This window comes from Lethenteron reissneri, chromosome 4 (assembly GCF_015708825.2).
Source record: "Lethenteron reissneri isolate LAM-NWPU_2019-01 chromosome 4, ASM1570882v1, whole genome shotgun sequence".
Classification (NCBI taxonomy): Eukaryota; Metazoa; Chordata; class Hyperoartia; order Petromyzontiformes; family Petromyzontidae; genus Lethenteron; species Lethenteron reissneri.
In genome coordinates, this window is record NC_083782.1 from 2,827,893 (window position 1) to 2,847,857 (window position 19,965).

Consider the following 19,965-nt stretch of genomic DNA (forward strand, 5'->3'; position numbering starts at 1 on the left):
ATACACCGGTTAGTGCTGTACAAGTAACGAATTGGCATGTTCTGTTTACGTGACAAACCTTACTAATTGGCTGTGTCGGGTGTTGGCGGATTTAACGACAGCACACTCACGTGGTTTATCTTCTTGGTTCTTTCGGTAAAGTCACGTAGAAGGGAAATAAAAATAAAAATAATTAAATAACATTATAAATACAATTCTCACGACATTTCGGCCACAACGCAAGCAGCCGTCCTCAGGTGAAGAACAGGTCTGTCGGAAAGACAGCGTTTGAATGAACACCACCAAGCTTGGCAGCGTATATTTAAGCTGGGTTAGGGGAGGAAGGGCGCCTTGACCAAGGAATTTGCATATCAACAGATGCATTTAGCATATTTATTGAAAATGCAGATATGGGATTAGTCACTACTTGTGGAATGCGTAGGAGGGGGGGGGGGTCTCAAAGTCATATTATGCCCGTGCATTATGTAGGATTATCAGCAACAAAGGGAGGAGGTCGGGTTAGCAGTAATAAAAGGAAGGAATTTTAATAGTAAGGAGCTGCAGCAGCCAAACCACTACGTAAAAAAAATGGTCCACAGTTTGAGTTGCATGGCCACAGTCACACTCCTGTGGCTTGTGTAGTTTACTTTTCCATGTGTGAAGGAGATGTGAGCATCTGCCTGGTGTTGTTCTGTTGCGGTTGATGGTTCCAACCAGAAGGTGCGATGTTTGAGTCTCGAATGAGGTGTTCGTTCAGGACCGTCCGCGTTGTTTCCACGCTGTTGCTATTTACGTGATCGATCATTACATGGGCGACACTAATGTATGATCGCAACGATCGTTGCGCCAAGAATTCGTATGGCAGCGGTTCTTCTTCTTAACGCAGAAAGGGCATCTCCTCCTGGGCGGTGGGAGATGCCCTTTCTGGGGGGGTGCGAGACGTGGACAGATTTTTTGAAGGTAAATAATCGAAACAAAATTAAAATCATCACGGGCACGTAAGCACAACCGACTTTTTAAAATAAAATCCTATGTATATTTTAAAATTATTTTAAAAAAAATTACGATTGAGAACGAAAGGGATGCAAGGCTGCAGTTAAAGTTAAGAGCCACTGGCGTTATGGCAATTTCAGTCGCTGCGCAGGCAGAAAATGGCCAGCAGAGGGAAGCAGATGAACTGTGAACGCGTTTTCTAGAGAACCGCATTTTCACTGCCCCCAGAAAACTGATTCTGGCTTTTCCACGATGTCGGATGGACATACGAGGCATTGTAAACACGTGGGTGGCATTTTCACTTCGGCCAATTGTCAATATACTCCAGACAGGAATAATGCGTTCACCTTAAGGGCCGTCCATAAATGACGTCACGCACCTAGGGGGTGGGGGTCAGACATTTGTGACGATGTGTGACGAGGGGGCGAGGGGGGTTGGAGAAATGTGACGTCAAATAAAAATGCGCAACTTTAAATAAATACTAGCTGTACTACCCGGCTTCGCCCGGGACTTGTATCCACCACGGCCGGCCGCCTTTGTCTCCCCAGTGGCGATGTTAATACGCCACACCAGTTACTCGTTTGAGGCTGAGTCGACCTATGGGAGGTTCAAATAATCTTGACCGGTGGTGGCCATGAGCGGGAATCGAACTCGGTTCGCCGGGTTGGTAGCGCAGCGTAGCGTTAACCACTACACCCACCGCTCCTCACACACACAGACGCACAGACACACACACAGACACACGCAGACACACACAGACAGACACAGACAGACACACAGACAGCACGCTAACCACTACACTACCGCTCCCCACACACCACACAGACACACACACACAGACACACACAGAGACACACACACACAGACACACACACACAGACACACAGACACACACACACACAGACACACACACAGACACACACACACAGACACACACACACAGATACACAGACACACACACACAGGCAGCACGCTAAGCACTACACTACCGTTCCCCCTACACACCACACACGCACACACACAGACACACACACAGACACACACACACAGACACACAGACAGACACACACACACAGACACACGCTAAGCACTACACTACCGTTCCCCCTACACAACACACGCGCACACACACAGACACACACACAGACACACACACCACACACACACACACAGACACACACACACAGACACACGCTAAGCACTACACTACCGTTCCCCCTACACAACACACGCGCACACACACAGACACACACACAGACACACACACACAGACACACAGACAGACACACACACACAGACAGCACGCTAACCACTACACTACCGCTCCCCACACACCACACACGCACACACACAGACACACACACAGACACACACACACAGGCAGCACGCTAAGCACTACACTACCGTTCCCCCTACACAACACACGCGCACACACACAGACACACACACACAGACAGACACACACACACAGACACACACACACAGACACACACACACAGACACACAGACACAGGCAGCACGCTAAGCACTACACTACCGTTCCCCCTACACAACACACGCGCACACACACACACACAGACACACAGACACACACACAGACACACACACACAGACACACACACACAGATACACAGACACACACACACAGGCAGCACGCTAAGCACTACACTACCGTTCCCCCTACACACCACACACGCACACACACAGACACACACACACACACAGACACACACACACAGACACAGGCAGCACGCTAAGCACTACACTACCGTTCCCCCTACACAACACACGCGCACACACACAGACACACACACACAGACACACAGACAGACACACACACACAGACACACACACAGACACACACACACAGACACACACACACAGACACACAGACAGCACGCTAACCACTACACTACCGCTCCCCACACACCACACACGCACACACACAGACACACACACACAGACAGCACGCTAACCACTACACTACCGCTCCCCACACACCACACACACACACACAGACACACACACACAGACACACGCTAAGCACTACACTACCGTTCCCCCTACACAACACACGCGCACACACACAGACACACACACAGACACACACACACAGACACACAGACAGACACACACACACAGACAGCACGCTAACCACTACACTACCGCTCCCCACACACCACACACGCACACACACAGACACACACACAGACACACACACACAGGCAGCACGCTAAGCACTACACTACCGTTCCCCCTACACAACACACGCGCACACACACAGACACACACACACAGACAGACACACACACACAGACACACACACACAGACACACACACACAGACACACAGACACAGGCAGCACGCTAAGCACTACACTACCGTTCCCCCTACACAGCACACGCGCACACACACACACACAGACAGACACACACAGACACACACACACAGACACACACACACAGACACACAGACACAGGCAGCACGCTAAGCACTACACTACCGTTCCCCCTACACAACACACGCGCACACACACAGACACACACACAGACACTCACACACAGACACACAGACAGACACACACACAGACACACACACACAGACACACAGACACAGACAGCACGCTAACCACTACACTACCGTTCCCCCTACACAACACACGCGCGCGCGTCCATAGGTACACATACACGCGCTTGCTGCAGACACACACATACACACACATACATACAACAACAACAACAACCGCCATTCGCCACTAAGTGGCGGTGACGTCACCACGATGCTTGTGCCAGGCCAAGTGCACCTTGAGGCCACGTGAAGTGTCGAAAGCCCGCTGGCAGGAGGTCACGGGGCAGACCCAGGTGCCACTGGTCGACTGACCGAGATGACCGAGATGACTGGCTGATGCACCACCTGTGCCCCCTACTGTGCCAACTTGCTGTGCTTTAGCCACCCGGCGCTCCGCTCGTTGTTGTGAGCGTCGCTCCTCCGCCCTCCGTTGTTGTTGGAGGGCGACTGCCTCCAACTGCCCAGTAGCGTCCTTCACGAGCCTCCTCCACTGAGGCCGATCTTGACACCGCTGGTACCAGTCATCGGCAAGTCCACTCAGCTCCACGTCCTCCTGTACCACATCACTCCATCTCTTCTCCAGCCCGTGCCGCGCCCGTCTAGCCCCCTCGATCCGGCCGAACAAAAGCTGTTTAGGCATGCGGTGGCTGGGCATGCGGGCTACATGACCCAGCCAACGCAGCCTTGCCTGCCGGAGGAGCTCACTGATGGGACTTTGCCCAGATCTTTCAAGGATTTGTGAGCTCCTCACACAATCCAGCCTGGTTAAACCCAGGATGGATCGTAGGCAGGCCAGCCTAAATGTTTCCAACCGGCGAAGATGCTCCACCAGGGGGGTCCACGTCTCGCAAGCGTAGAGAAGGGAGGGAATGACCGTGGCCGAGAAGACCTGAAGCTTCGTGCGGAGCGACAGACCAGGTAGCTTCCACACAGCGTTACGCAACCGATGAAAAGATATTGCCGCTCGACTGATTCGGAGTGAGACCTCTGCTGATAGACTGGAGCCGGTCATAAGCACACTGCCCAGGTATGGGAAACTCTCCACTCTCTCCACAACTGCCCCATCACCAATTGGGAGTTGTGGGGGTGGAGTGTCCGATGGTACAAAATACCCAGGCAGGTGCTTGGTTTTGGTGGGGCTGATGGTAAGGCCCCACCTCTTAGTGGCACGCTCCAGTCTCAGCAGCAGCGCCTCCAACTCCTCTTCTGAATGAGCAGCTATTACCAAATCATCGGCATACATAACGTGGTTGACCAATAAGGAGCCATCCCTTGATCGCACCCGGGCGTCGATCAGCCTCCCATTATATCTGTACCAAACGGAAATTCCCCCGGTACAGCTATTGAAGGCTTCACGAACTACGCGGTCAAAATAGATGTTAAATAATGTGGGAGCCAGAGGACATCCCTGTCGCACCCCAAGGTGTACAGGGAAAGGCTCCGACTCCCGGCCACGTAGTTTTACCCGGGCCCGCTCACCATCATGAAGGTCCTTAATACATACACGCACATACACACAAACACATACACAATACACACACTGTGGGGGCCGTTGGCCCCCGGGGTCCCTCCCGCCTGCATCCCCTATTCCGTTTACGTTACCCCACCTCCCTATTACTCGCTACGGTTTCGCCGGCATTCGAATGCGACGCCCCTACTGTTACAGCCTCGCGCCGCGCTCCCACGCTGCGAGCATACGTGCGCACATCATCGTCAATCAAACGCCGTGCTCGCAGTATAGCCCTGTGCGGCACGTTACCAATGCGCATCCGTATCCGACATGTAACGAACGTATGCACACACACACATACAGCTCCACACGCGATACGCACTCTTGCGCCGCTCTGCGCAGCGCTCGCCGCCTGCTGGCCGCTTACGTTATGAGCGCGCACCTGGGGGACGCCGATTACGCACGCACGCCCACACACACGCCGCTCCGCGCACTCCAACTCAACTCACGTTATACTCGCGCACCTGTATCACACACGGAGTGAACACACGTGACACCCACTCTCGCACCGCTCTGCGCCGCGCTCCCCCGAGGCGAGCCGCAGCACCACAGAATCACTGCGTACCCACGCGCAACCCGCGCGCTCAGCTCCGCGCAGCGCTCACTCACGTGGCAAACCACTGTGCACACAGCGCACCCACACGCTCACACTGCACGACAAGATCACGCGAGACCACGCTTCGCTATTAATGATTTATTACCTGATAACTAATGTTGAATTAGTGAGTCGACGAGGCTGGCCTATTCCACTAAACCGGCACCTATTCCCTATTTATCGGCTATGATTCTAATTCACCTTCTTACTCACTGTTAAGTGTCCACGGCGGTCCGCTGATCCTTGTGTTAACCGCGTGCCTCGGTGCGTCGCACGGACGTCCGGGTCGCTGGCTCGAGCTGCGTCTGGTCGCCTGGCGCTGGAGTAAGAGAGCGATTTCCCCTCTGCGCTCCTCTATTTATCCTCCCTACCTCAAAGGGGATGCTGCGCTGAACAATGGGCTCGTGCACCCCAAGCCCGCGCACGGCGGTTCCCGGGCGCTGTTGATATGCTAATCAGTGAGCGACGTTGGCGGCGTACATCCTAATTACTCCCTTACCCTTCCTAACAATGGGGCCTGCGCGCTCAAGCGCAATTATCCCAACCCTCCATGACTATGCGCAACAGCCCCTGTGACCCCGCTATTCATGCTGTCCCGTGCTTCCCCTGCTTGCCCCGTCGACTCGTGGGGGTGTGTGTGGGGGGGAAATGCGCCTCAACCGCGGTGGCCGAATGCCCCACGCCGCGACCACACCATATTAAGGCCGGCAGCAGCGCCGCGGTACCACGTAGCACGGGGGAGGTCATCCAATTCCCTGATCGCCGGAAACCGTGAGAATTAATCCCGATAAGGGTCTCTCGGATAAAAACCGGTCGATCAGGTAACCTTCCCTTCCAGCTCTATGGGGGGGGGGGGGAATGCGTGCGGGTGTGTGCTTATGTGGGGCGGGTGATGGGGGGCAGTGCGGTGGGGGAAGCCGGGCGGCTCCCTGGCTCGGCAGAGCGGCCCCGTCGTTGTGGCACCACAACACACATACATACAGACACACACATACATACACACAAACACATACAGACACATACATACACACATACATACAGACACACAGACATACACATAAACACATACACACATAGTCATGACCCGGCTTTGCCCGGGACTTGTATCCACCACGCCCGGCCGCCTTTGTCTCCCCAGTGGCGATGTTAATACGCCACACCAGTTACTCGTTTTGAGGCTGAGTCCCTCCCTCGCCACTCTGCCTCCCTCGCCACTCTGTAGAGGACGTGAAATTTGTATGAATTTACCTCAGAGTGGCGTGTTGGGTGTCGAGGCCTAGCACCGTGCAGAGCCTCCCGCCTTGCCTGATTTTCCCACCCGGCGAACGCTGGGTACGGGTGCCGGTCCCCCCCCCCCCCGCGCTATTAAAAATGGCGTCCACCCCGCGGCGAAAAGTTGCTACTCGTTGCCAGGGGCAACCGCCGTCCAATGAAAGCGGCGAAGGCGTCGTTAGCTGTTGCCAGGGGCAACCGCCGTCCAATGAAAGTGCGTATGGTCCGAAATCCACACACACATACAAAGACAAAGATCCCCCGTATAGCCTTAACAGACTGTAGGGGCAAGTGCTGTTAGCGAGCACCTATGAAGGCCGGAACGGTACACGAGGGGGTGGGTGGCCAGCACCACGCCCGACCGCCTTTGTCTCCCCAGTGGCGATGTTTGCACACCGCACCAGGTACTCATTTAAGGCTGAGTCGACCTAGGGGAGGCCCAGGACCGGTTCAGATAATCGTCACTGGTGTTAGCCGTGAGCGGGAATCGAACCCGGGTCGCCAGGTTCATAGCGCAGCGCGCTAACCGCTACACTACCGCTCCCACTACACACATACACAGACAGACAGACAGACATGCACGATTTTATATATATAGATAGACAACACGTTCTACTTAATTAAATAGACTTTCTAATAAATGTTTTATCCTACAACATAAGAGTGCAGCGCCACATTAAATACGCACTACAATATTTGAAGCATGTTTTTTTTTGGGGGGGTGGGGGCAGAGCTTTGTGACGTCATATTTAAGGGGGGGAGTCTGACTTTTTGTGACGCCATGTGACGAAGGAGGGGGGGGGGGTCAAAAATCGTCAAAAATCGCGTGACGTCATTTATGGACGGCCCCTTAGGATGTGTATGTTGAACGTATTTTGCCCTGTACGTTGCCAACCACGCTAATCGGATGTGCGAAAGACAACAACCTAAGCACTAAAAGCAGCTCTAACGAAATTAGTTTCCAATCGAGACTTAACAGTCCATAGCTCCAGTGGCTTCCTAATATCGGCAGGAAGAGCGTTCCAGACGGCCGCAGAAGCGCTTGCGGTGACTATCTTTGTTCGATGGCCTGCCAAAAAGCCCCAATAGATGGCGGTGGTGGGATCTACATCTACAGAACCTGAAGAACCAGTGGCATCTACAGGAGATTATACGACTGTTAAAGCCATTACCCGTGTTTAGTGTAGATGCCGTACACAGTGTTTGGAATCGACGGGAGTAAAGTTGGACTTACGAACAAATCGAATTCCGAACAGACCTCTGGAACCTCACTCGTTCATAAGTAGAGGAGTCATTGTGCTCTGCAGTGGAGTGTGCTAACCACTTTGCCACCGATCCCGCCCCCCATCTTTCCCCCTCCTCCCCCGAGCATCTACACGAGGCCTTTAAAGTTACAGTTTACGACTCTGATTTTCGTTTCAGGGTCTGCTGTTTGCATGAGCAGGAAGGCCACTCTCAAGACCCCAGGAAGGCCATTGTCTGTCAAAATGAATAAAAAAGTGGTCCAAGTAACGCTTGGGAATTCAACGCATAGCGATGCTGCTATTGCTGCCACTGATACTGTCCCGCGTGATCAATGATACCTTGCCCAGCGAAAAGCCTCCACCTTCCTCATCACCTATACCACTTGGGATTGGCTACACTCGATGGCCTAGATATTGTATATATCTCTATTTTATTGCTGCACCATTGCATGGTGATGACAAGTGTTGGGCGATTCACCGTGAATAGTAAACCGCGAAAGGATAGCGCCGTGCATTTGTTATCCAGAGATCGTCGGTTCAATGAGTTCAAACAATGGTTGTACGATGTTTTATCCCCCCCCCCCCCCCATACCTCTGTCCGCCCAGTAGGTAGAGTGTTCGTGGGTACGCCGCAGTTAGTTGATCGGCAGGCAGGTTAGTGCCGTGTGGGGAGGTTAAAGCGTTGGTACTTCCATCTCTTCCAGAAATGTGGAGCCAATATCAACTAAGGGGACGTCCATAAATGACGTCACGCACCTAGGGGAGGGGGTCAGACATTTGTGACGATGTGTGACGAGGGGGTGGGGGTGAGAAATGTGACGTCACATCAAAATGCGCAACTTTAAATAAATATAGACAACACGTTCTACTTAATTAAATAGACTTTTTAATGTTTTCTTCTACAACATCAGAGAGCAGCGCCACATTAAATACGCACTACAATGACAATAGTTTAAAGCGATTTGAAGCATGTTTTTTTTTTGGGGGGGGGGGGCAGAGCCTTGTGACGTCATATTTGAGGGGGGGGGTCTGACATTTTGTAACGCCGTGTGACGAGGGGGGGGGGGTCAAAAATCGTCTAAAATCGCGTGACGTCATTTATGGACGGCCCCTAAACTATAATCAGTTTCATTATTTTACCAGGTAAGGCCCACTGAGCTCTATAGATCTTTTTCAGAAGCTACCTGGCCACCACAAATGGTGACTCAACGAAGTGGTATATCACGTGGAAATGTATGGCAGCTATATATACTCGTAAACGCATATCTCTGAATGTGGAGGGAAAACTGGAGGAATGTGGAGGGAAAAAATCCACGTGACCACGGGGGAGAGAGACACGAAAGCTGAAAATATACAGGAGTCAGGGTCAGGATCGAACCCACGACCTCCTGTATACCAGGCGAGATAGTTAACTGTGTGGTGGAGCAAGCACTTGCAGGGCTGCACCTTTACTTGAATGTGAATAGGATCATTGAGACCACTACCATGCATCTCCATAATCCAGAATCCACACGTAGCTGTATCTGAAGGCACTGCACAGAACAGTTTAGAGCTGTTCATCTTATAAAGTTCTTGTCGAGGAACATTGCAGATGGTGCTTTTCATCGTGAAATTCTATTTCACAGAAGTACCCCAACTTGTTCTCACTTTGTGAGACTAGCTGGGTTCTACACAGCGTCGTCGTCCCTCGTGCAAATTGCATCGCGCAATCGCTCAACGAACCGCGGGCACGCAGGAAGGCAGCCTGCGGGGTGAGCCGGTGCAAAACATACCCCGAGCTCTGCAGCCCTCTCTGTATACTAAGATGTCTTCAGCCAATTCAACCGTTGTGTTTATGATTCGCTTGCCTTCAATGGTCGCCAAACGCACACACTGTTGTAGGTTCAATGTGTGTTCCTCCAACGAGAATTTTCTGTTGTTTTACAAACTTGGTGTCCAGAATATGACTTCTCATTTGCGCATCGAGTACTTATCAATGATGCATCCCCTCTTGTGAAGTTATTTAGGGGCCGTCCATAAATGACGTCACGCGATTTTGGACGATTTTTGCCCCCCCCCCCCCTCGTCACACGGCGTCACAAAAAGTCAGACCCCCCCCTCAAATATGACGTCACAAAGCTCTGCCCCCCCCAAAAAAAAACATGCTTCAAATCGCTTTAAACTATTGTCATTATAGTGCGTGTTTAATGTGGCGCTGCACTCTGATGTTGTAGGAGAAAACATTTATCAAAACGTCTATTTAATTAAGTAGAACGTGTTGTCTATATTGATTTTATAGATGTGCTATTTTATGTGACGTCACATTTCTCAAACTCCCCACCCCCCCTCGTCGCACATCGTCACAAATGTCTGACCCCCACCCGCCCCCCCCCTTAGGTGCGTGACGTCATTAATTGAATGGCCCCTTAATTATATCATGTGGTTAATTTCTCGCGTTCAAATACTAACATGGCTCGACCCTGATTAGCTGCCGAGATCGGACGAGACTAATTCAGTCCAGGGTGATATGGCCGTAGACTTCTGTAGCTCATTTCTGTTGGTTATTCTTGTTACTATTGCAGGCGTTGAGGCAGCATTTGCCGACGTCAGCCCAACGTTGGCTCAACGTTGCATGTTTACTGGCTTATCCACGTTTAAACCTTTATTTTCCCCCGATGCTATATTTAGAAAGAGGAAACATAATGTGGCAGTGAGCCTTCTCAACGAGGGCGAATTAAAGAAACGCACAGATGAAACGTGAGGAAAATATATTTTTTTACCCAAAAAAGTCTTTGAGCGATCTTGAACAGGTGGTGGCGCACGTTTGCAATCCAGCACTGCAGAGGCAGCGAGGGTTGGCCGTATCCGTACGTAGCCAAACGTCGTGCTAATCGGAGGCGCGGAATGGGATCGAGTGTTGCCCCCTCGCACGCGTGGATTTTTTTCCGGGCGCTCCGGTTTCCTCCCACATGAATAATGAACACTCGTTAATTGGCCGGTAACACCTTCATGTACAGAGGACAGCAGAGCTTGCGGGATGGTGGGTTTGTTGTTGTTATCACCCGCTGACCGCCGGGTTGCTGCCTTTCCTGCTCGTCTGTGGTTTCTCGTCGCGCCCCTGTGCCTTTCCCAGAATCGGAATATTTATTGATACTGGAGGAATCCAATGAGCTATGAAGTTATTTTTCACGGATGCCCAGTCGAGGCGGGTAAGAACGTTACAACAACAAACAAGAGTGGAGAGAGGGGGTTGGGCAGAGAGAGAGAGGTGGGTCTGCTGGTCTCGACACAGAGGCATTGGGTCTCTGTGTGTCTGTGTTGTGTGTCTTTGTTGTGTGTCTATGTGTTGTCTCCGTGTCTGTGTTTTGTCACTTTCTCGGATTTGGTTCTGCCTGATGACGGTTGCTTGTGTTGCAATCGAAGCGTCGTGCTCTATTATTTTATTTATTTTATTTCTACGTGACTTTACCGAAAGAACCAAAGAGTAATTCCTGCAGTCACGAAAGCTTCAAATCAAGTTTTAACAACAAACAATACAAAACCCCGATAGGAGTGCAAAGTAGAGGCAAGCACATCACCTAAGACAAACAAATAAGACGAAACCATCCCCATCCTACCAGGTAAAGCCCACTGAGGTATTAACTTACTTTTACTGGTAGGAACCTCTGGTTACACCAGCCCACAGGGGATTATTGTGTCCGTCCGTCCGTCGTGCAGGGAGGGGCTGGGTGGGGAGGGAGAGGCTGGGTGGGGAGGGTGGGGAGGGGCTGGGTGGGGAGGGGAGGGTGGGGGGGGCTGGGTGGGGAGAGTGGGGCTGGGTGGGGAGGGGAGGGTGGGGAGGGGCTGGGTGAGGAGGGTGGGGAGCGGCTGGCTGGGGAGGGTGGGGAGGGGCTGGGTGGGGGGTGGGAGGGGTGGGGCTGGGTGGGGAGGGGCTGGTCACCCCATTGTGCCCTTATAAAACTCAACGTTTCACCTACTCACGCCGGCTTGTGCCCGCCCTCACAGTCGGGCATATTTGCGGAATACACCACGCCGCCGTTGACCCTGGCCACTGACCGAGCAACCCAACGTTCCTACCAGCTCCCTCCGCAGGAATGTGTTCAGAAACGACCTGTTCATAACTGATAGCTCAATTCCGTGGCTTATCATGTGGACATTTATAGCACCAAAATAATCTCAATTATCTCAATGCATGTTCTTCTAAATGTGGAGGGACAAATCTAAGGGAGGACCCGGAGAAAAAAAAAATTCCACGTGACCACGGGGAGAGAGCGACAAGGAAACTCCACATTTATCGGCAGACTTCGGGGTCGGGATAGAACCCCCGATCTCGATTGGATGTTTTTTGTGACGTGACGGTGCAGTACACGTCGACGTAATCATTGTTGGCTTAAAAACTTTCGTGACTGCAGGAATTCATATTCTTGGTTCTTTCGGTAAAGTCAGGTAGATAAAAAATAATAAAATAAAAAATTTAATGAAAGCAAAAAACCCACGACGTTTCGATCGCAACGCAAGCGGCCTTCATCAGGCGATCGAAACGTCGTGGGTTTTTTGCTTTTAATTTAATTGTATTCTTTTTATTTTTATTTTCTATCTACGTGACTTTACCGAAAGAACCAAGAATATAATCATTGTTATATTATTACAGACAGCAAAGTGGCCAAACATTAGAGGACTCTCTAAAATCCCGATGCGATGTCCTTGCCAATCGCCGTGGCAGACTCCCCGGAGGTTCAGACGAATGAGACTTTATGAGACCTCCTTAACCAGTGGCAAAATATAGTAATAGGTTTTTACCCTTTAAACTGGTACAAAAACTGACACCTTTATACAAGGCATCATGTTTGCAATAACCACAACACATGCAGTCAAAATGCAAACATAAAGCAACAACTTTGATAATGATAATGATATGCACTGTCCTTGAAGTTGATTGGTCCACACCCGAGACAGCTTTTCTTAGAGCCGAGTCTCCAGTGGTGTTGGACCAGATGACGCCAAAAGGGTGTGGACCAATCAACTTCAAGGACAGTGCATATCATCATCAGAGTTGTTTCTTTTTGTTTGCATTTTGACTGCTTGTGTTGTGGCTATTGCAAACATGATGCTTTGTATAAAGGTGTCAGTTTTTGTACCAGTTTAAAGGGTAAAAACCTATTACTATGGAATGAGACTTGTTTAACAAAGTGTCTGAGTTTGTATCGTGGGACCTCCTTTGCCAGTATCACAATTTCAGTCTAGGGTTTACCCTTGCTGGCAATAAAACAGTTGTGTTCAGATGTTAAAACGCCAAACAGAAACATTTTGCAATGAATAATAAGTATATATATTAACCACAGATACTTTAATAGTATATACAGTATATGTGGATAACCATATGTGGTTAACCACATATTCTGCATTAACCACACAAGGCAGGTTCCATAATGTAGCTGCTCACCACGAGCTCTCAATGCCCTGAGAGTGGCATTGTCTTTGTGCTGTTCGCCTTTTAGCGTCCTCTGGTCTAACACCGTTTGACACGAGGCTCAAAAGAAAGCTGTCTCTGGTGTGGACCAATCAGTTTCAAAGACAATGCACCATCATATACTACCAGAGCATGTTTTTTGTTTGCATGTTTGTAACAAGCATACGTGGTTAATGCAGATACGATTCCTTGCAAAAGGTTTCTGTTTGGTGTTTTAACATCTTGACAAAAACTGTTTTATTGCCAGAAGGGGTAAAACCAATTCTTATATGTCTGACTTTTTGTGTAGTTTTATAAACATGTGCAATTGTTGTTCATTGCCTATGGATGATCACGCTTTGGGCAGCCCGTGTGATTTGTCTGTGTTCGCACCACGCTGAATTGTTGACTGCAACACAATGGGGATTATCATAAATAAACGCAGCGGTGCATTGCTGGGACCCACGTGTACTGTATGTTGAACTTCTTTCGCGCCGCACGTAGCCAACCGGCGTTGCGATATGAGCATCGAAGTACGTCAGTATTATTCTGGCAAGATTACATTGATCTCGATTTAAAGCTTTCGTGACTGCAGGAATTCATCTTCTTGGTTCTTTCGGTAAAGTCACGTAGAAGGGAAGTAATAAAATAATAAAAATAAAACATAATGTTTTACCGAAAGAACCAAGAAGATTACACTGATCTTCAATGGATCAATTTAATTTCATTGTGAAAGCATAACATTTAAGCACACACAGATAGATACACAGATTCCCCGTATAGCCTTAACAGACTGTCGGGGCAAGTGCTGTTAGCGAGCACCTATTAAGGCTGGAACGGCACACGAGGGGGTGGGTAGCCAGCACCACGCCCGTTAAGCACACACACACTACTGCACACACACACACACTACTGCACACACACACTACTGCACACACATTACTGCACACACACACACTACTGCACACACACACACACTACTGCACACACACACACTACTGCACACACACACTGCTGCACACACACTACTGCACACACACACACTACTGCACACACACATACTACTGCACACACACACACTACTGCACACACACACACTACTGCACACACACACACTACTGCACACACACACACACACTACTGCACAAACACACACACTACTGCACACACACACTACTGCACACACACACACTACTGCACAAACACACACTACTGCACACACACACACTACTGCACACACACACTACTGCACACACACACTACTGCACACACACACACTGCTGCAGACACACACTACTGCACACACACACACACATACTACTGCACACACACACACTACTGCACACACACACTACTGCACACACATTACTGCACACACACACTACTGCACACACATTACTGCACACACACACTACTGCACACACACACACACTACTGCACACACACACACTACTGCACACACACACTGCTGCACACACACTACTGCACACACACACACACTACTGCACACACACATACTACTGCACACACACACACTACTGCACACACACACACTACTGCACACACACACACTACTGCACACACACACACACACTACTGCACAAACACACACTACTGCACACACACACTACTGCACACACACACACTACTGCACAAACACACACTACTGCACACACACACACTACTGCACACACACACTACTGCAACACACACACACTGCTGCACACACACACTACTGCACACACACACACATACTACTGCACACACACACACACTACTGCACACACACACTACTGCACTCACATTACTGCACACACACACTACTGCACACACACACACACTACTGCACACACACACACTACTGCACACACACACTACTGCACACACACACACTACTGCACACACACACACTACTGCACACACACACACTACTGCACACACACACACTACTGCACACACACACACACACTACTGCACACACACACTACTGCACACACACACACTACTGCACACACACACTACTGCACACACACACTACTGCGCTCACACACACTACTGCACACACACACACACTACTGCACACACACACACACTACTGCACACACACACACTACTGCACACACACACACACTACTGCACACACACACTACTGCACACACATTACTGCACACACACACACTACTGCACACACACACACACTACTGCACACACACACACTACTGCACACACACACTGCTGCACACACACTACTGCACACACACACACTACTGCACACACACATACTACTGCACACACACACACTACTGCACACACACACACTACTGCACACACACACACTACTGCACACACACACACACACTACTGCACAAACACACACACTACTGCACACACACACTACTGCACACACACACACTACTGCACAAACACACACTACTGCACACACACACACTACTGCACACACACACTACTGCACACACACACTACTGCACACACACACACTGCTGCAGACACACACTACTGCACACACACACACACATACTACTGCACACACACACACTACTGCACACACACACTACTGCACACACATTACTGCACACACACACTACTGCACACACATTACTGCACACACACACTACTGCACACACACTACTGCACACACACACACTACTGCACACACACACTGCTGCACACACACTACTGCACACACACACACACTACTGCACACACACACACTACTGCACACACACACACTACTGCACACACACACACTACTGCACACACACACACTACTGCACACACACACACACACTACTGCACAAACACACTACTGCACACACACACTACTGCACACACACACACTACTGCACAAACACGCACTACTGCACACACACACACTACTGCACACACACACTACTGCACACACACACTACTGCACACACACACACTGCTGCACACACACACTACTGCACACACACACACATACCACTGCACACACACACACACTACTGCACACACACACTACTGCACTCACATTACTGCACACACACACTACTGCACACACACACACACTACTGCACACACACACACTACTGCACACACACACTACTGCACACACACACACTACTGCACACACACACACTACTGCACACACACACACTACTGCACACACACACACTACTGCACACACACACACACACTACTGCACACACACACTACTGCACACTACTGCACACACACACTACTGCACACACACACTACTGCACACACACACTACTGCGCACACACACTACTGCACACACACACACACTACTGCACACACACACACACTACTGCACACACACACACTACTGCACACACACACACACTACTGCACACACACACACACACTACTGCACACACACACACTACTGCACACACATACACTACTGCACACACACACACTACTGCACACACACACACTACTGCACACACACACACTACTGCACACACACACACTACTGCACACACACACACTACTGCACACACACACTACTGCGCACACACACACTACTGCACACACACACACACTACTGCACACACACACACTACTGCACACACACACACACTACTGCACACACACACACACTACTGCACACACACACACACACTACTGCACACACACACACTACTGCACACACACACACTACTGCACACACACACACTACTGCACACACACACACATATTACAGGGTGGATTGGGGGGGTTGAGGGGGGGGGGAGTTGGAGGGGGGGGATCATGTTGCCATGGCAACCCGATGATTTCCTCTCGCCAACCCGTATTGACCAGCACGATGAAGTATGGTCAAACAACCCCAATGACCAAGCCTCCTGCAGTGGATTCACAATGCCTATCATTAAAATTGTCATGAATTGCATGCTACGTACGCCGTGCAGCTGTGAACTGAACACACTGTATGCGATTATATGGCTGAAGAAAGACAGCTTTGTTTGATTCCCTAAATTATGCAACAACAAAAAGGAATGCATTTAATAATACAATCATTTGATATGTTCAAAGGGGAGAATGGGAGACGTTGGCAATTTGAGTTGTCTTTTTTTTGACAAATCTGTAAAAAAAAAAATCATTTTGTATTCCTATCGGGCAAGAGGGTGCTGGCAGTTGCCTAGCAACCGGCATGGCCCAACCGTGAAACCCAATCGGGGACTTTATGAATTGCCACGTTTCTCTGCCTTGTGCAGACAACAACGATGATCCTTTGGGGTTATTCAAGCGAGAGATATTCCACTTTTAATTGGACGCTTCAAGGGGGTGCTGGGAGGATGGTAAAGATTAAAAATATGTCGTTAAACGGCATCCCCCCCCCCCCGTCTGTTAAATGATTTGGAGCCGTCGTTTTTATTTGCAGTAAATGGATTTGCATTCGAATGTAGGGCAAGCCCCGTCACAGGAGATAGAAATCTGAGGACGAGCACCAAATCGAATGTTTCTTGGATCCGCAAAAAAAATAATAGTTTACGGAAATACAAACATCGTTCTCTCGTTAGCGCACCGTTCGATCATCAGCAGTCCTCCCCTCCACTCTTCACCTTAAATGTTATATATATACATATTTTCTTATTCTTGGTTCTTTCGGTAAAGTCACGTAGAAGGGAAGCAATAAAATAATAAAAATATAAAACAATAAAATTACCCCGACGTTTCGACTGCAACACAAGCAATCATCAGCAGGTGTGAAATCCACAGCAAGAAAATTTGAAAAAATGATTGATGACGATTGCTTGTGTTGCAGTCGAAACGTGAGAATTTTATTGTTTTACATTTTTCTTATTTTATTATTTCCCTTCCACGTGACTTTACCGAAATAACCAAGAATACGAATCCCTGCAGTCACGAAAGCTTTAAATCAAAATATTTTTTCTCGTTGATTTAACTTGCTTGCGAGAGAAACGGCGAACTTCCGTGGGTTTCCTTTGGACCTTGTAATGAGAAGCAGAGGGCTCCTGTTGGCATGGCAACCCTTATTGAAATTCATCCCCTAATGTGGACTTGGTGACACGGCCGCCGCTTGTGCGTGCACAATTCGCTGGCTGGCTGATGCGTGTTTTTGTAGGGTTTTTTTGTCCAGAGTAAGCGTGCATCTTTTGTCATACTTCCACTACGTCGATGCGTATATTATGCCATCTTTACATACATGATGAAATCGTTATTTGCCATACGCACATGCATCATCGTCATCATTGTAAGCCACCAATTCACGACTGGATGATGTTGAGCGCTTTTGCAACCCGACGCCACATCTGGCGATCCTGCGATGCAAATATTCCCCTCCAGCACCTGCACAATTACTGATTCCATCGCTCCATCTCCTTTGGCGACGCACCCTCTGGTGTGCATTTCATTTCTCAATGCGATTGTGTGCGGATTAGGGTCATAAGGAACGGGGCAGTTACCTTGGATTTTAGACACCGCGTCTGTCAGCATTGTAGCCCACCATTGTCGCAAGATGTTAACTACCTCGCCTGGTATACAGGAGGTCGTGGGTTCGGTCCCGACCCTGACGATCGTGTTTATTTCGAGTTTGCATGTCTCTCTCTCTCTTTCTCTCCCCGTGGTCGCGTGGATTTTTCTCGGGGTCCTCCGGTTTTCCCCTTTTATATGTAGAATCAACATCACGCGCTTTTCGAGTATTTGGCTGCTATACATTTCAATGTGACAAGCCACTTTGTTGAGCTGTCATTTGTGGCCCGGTTGCTTCTGAAAAATAGCTTTATAGCTCAGTGGGCCTTACCTGGTAAAATAAAAGACAAGAAAATATATATTTGCGACCTTTTTCCAGTATCAAGAATAATGAATAATGAGAATAATTTACCCTTCAACATTTAGAATGCGTGCGATAAGATTATTTGGCTGCTGTACACTTCCTTGCGATATTCCACTTCGTTGCCATTTGTGGCCAGGACGCTTCTGAAAAATGTCTATATAGGTCAGTGGGCCATGCCTGGTAAAGTAAAACATTGTTAGGTTGTAGTTAGTTATATATTTCAGTCTAGCGGGTTCTGTGAAAGAAATGGCGACGATTCAGCCACCCCTCTCCCTTATGGAATCTCCCATTTCATCGCGGTGCAGTTGGGCTGAGCGAGATGGCCGATGTGTGTCTACAACTGATTATGTGCTGCCGCTGCTGATATGTATGTTGAACTTCTTTTGCACCGTACCTAGCCAACCGTGCTAATCGGTAGTGCGGACGAAGGATACCAAACTAAAAATATCAGTTCTAAAGAAATGAGTTTTCAATCCAGACTTAAAGTGATTAGCTCCAAGTGGCTAATATGCAGTGATGGTCTTTGTTCAATGGTGAGCCATAAGCCACTGCGA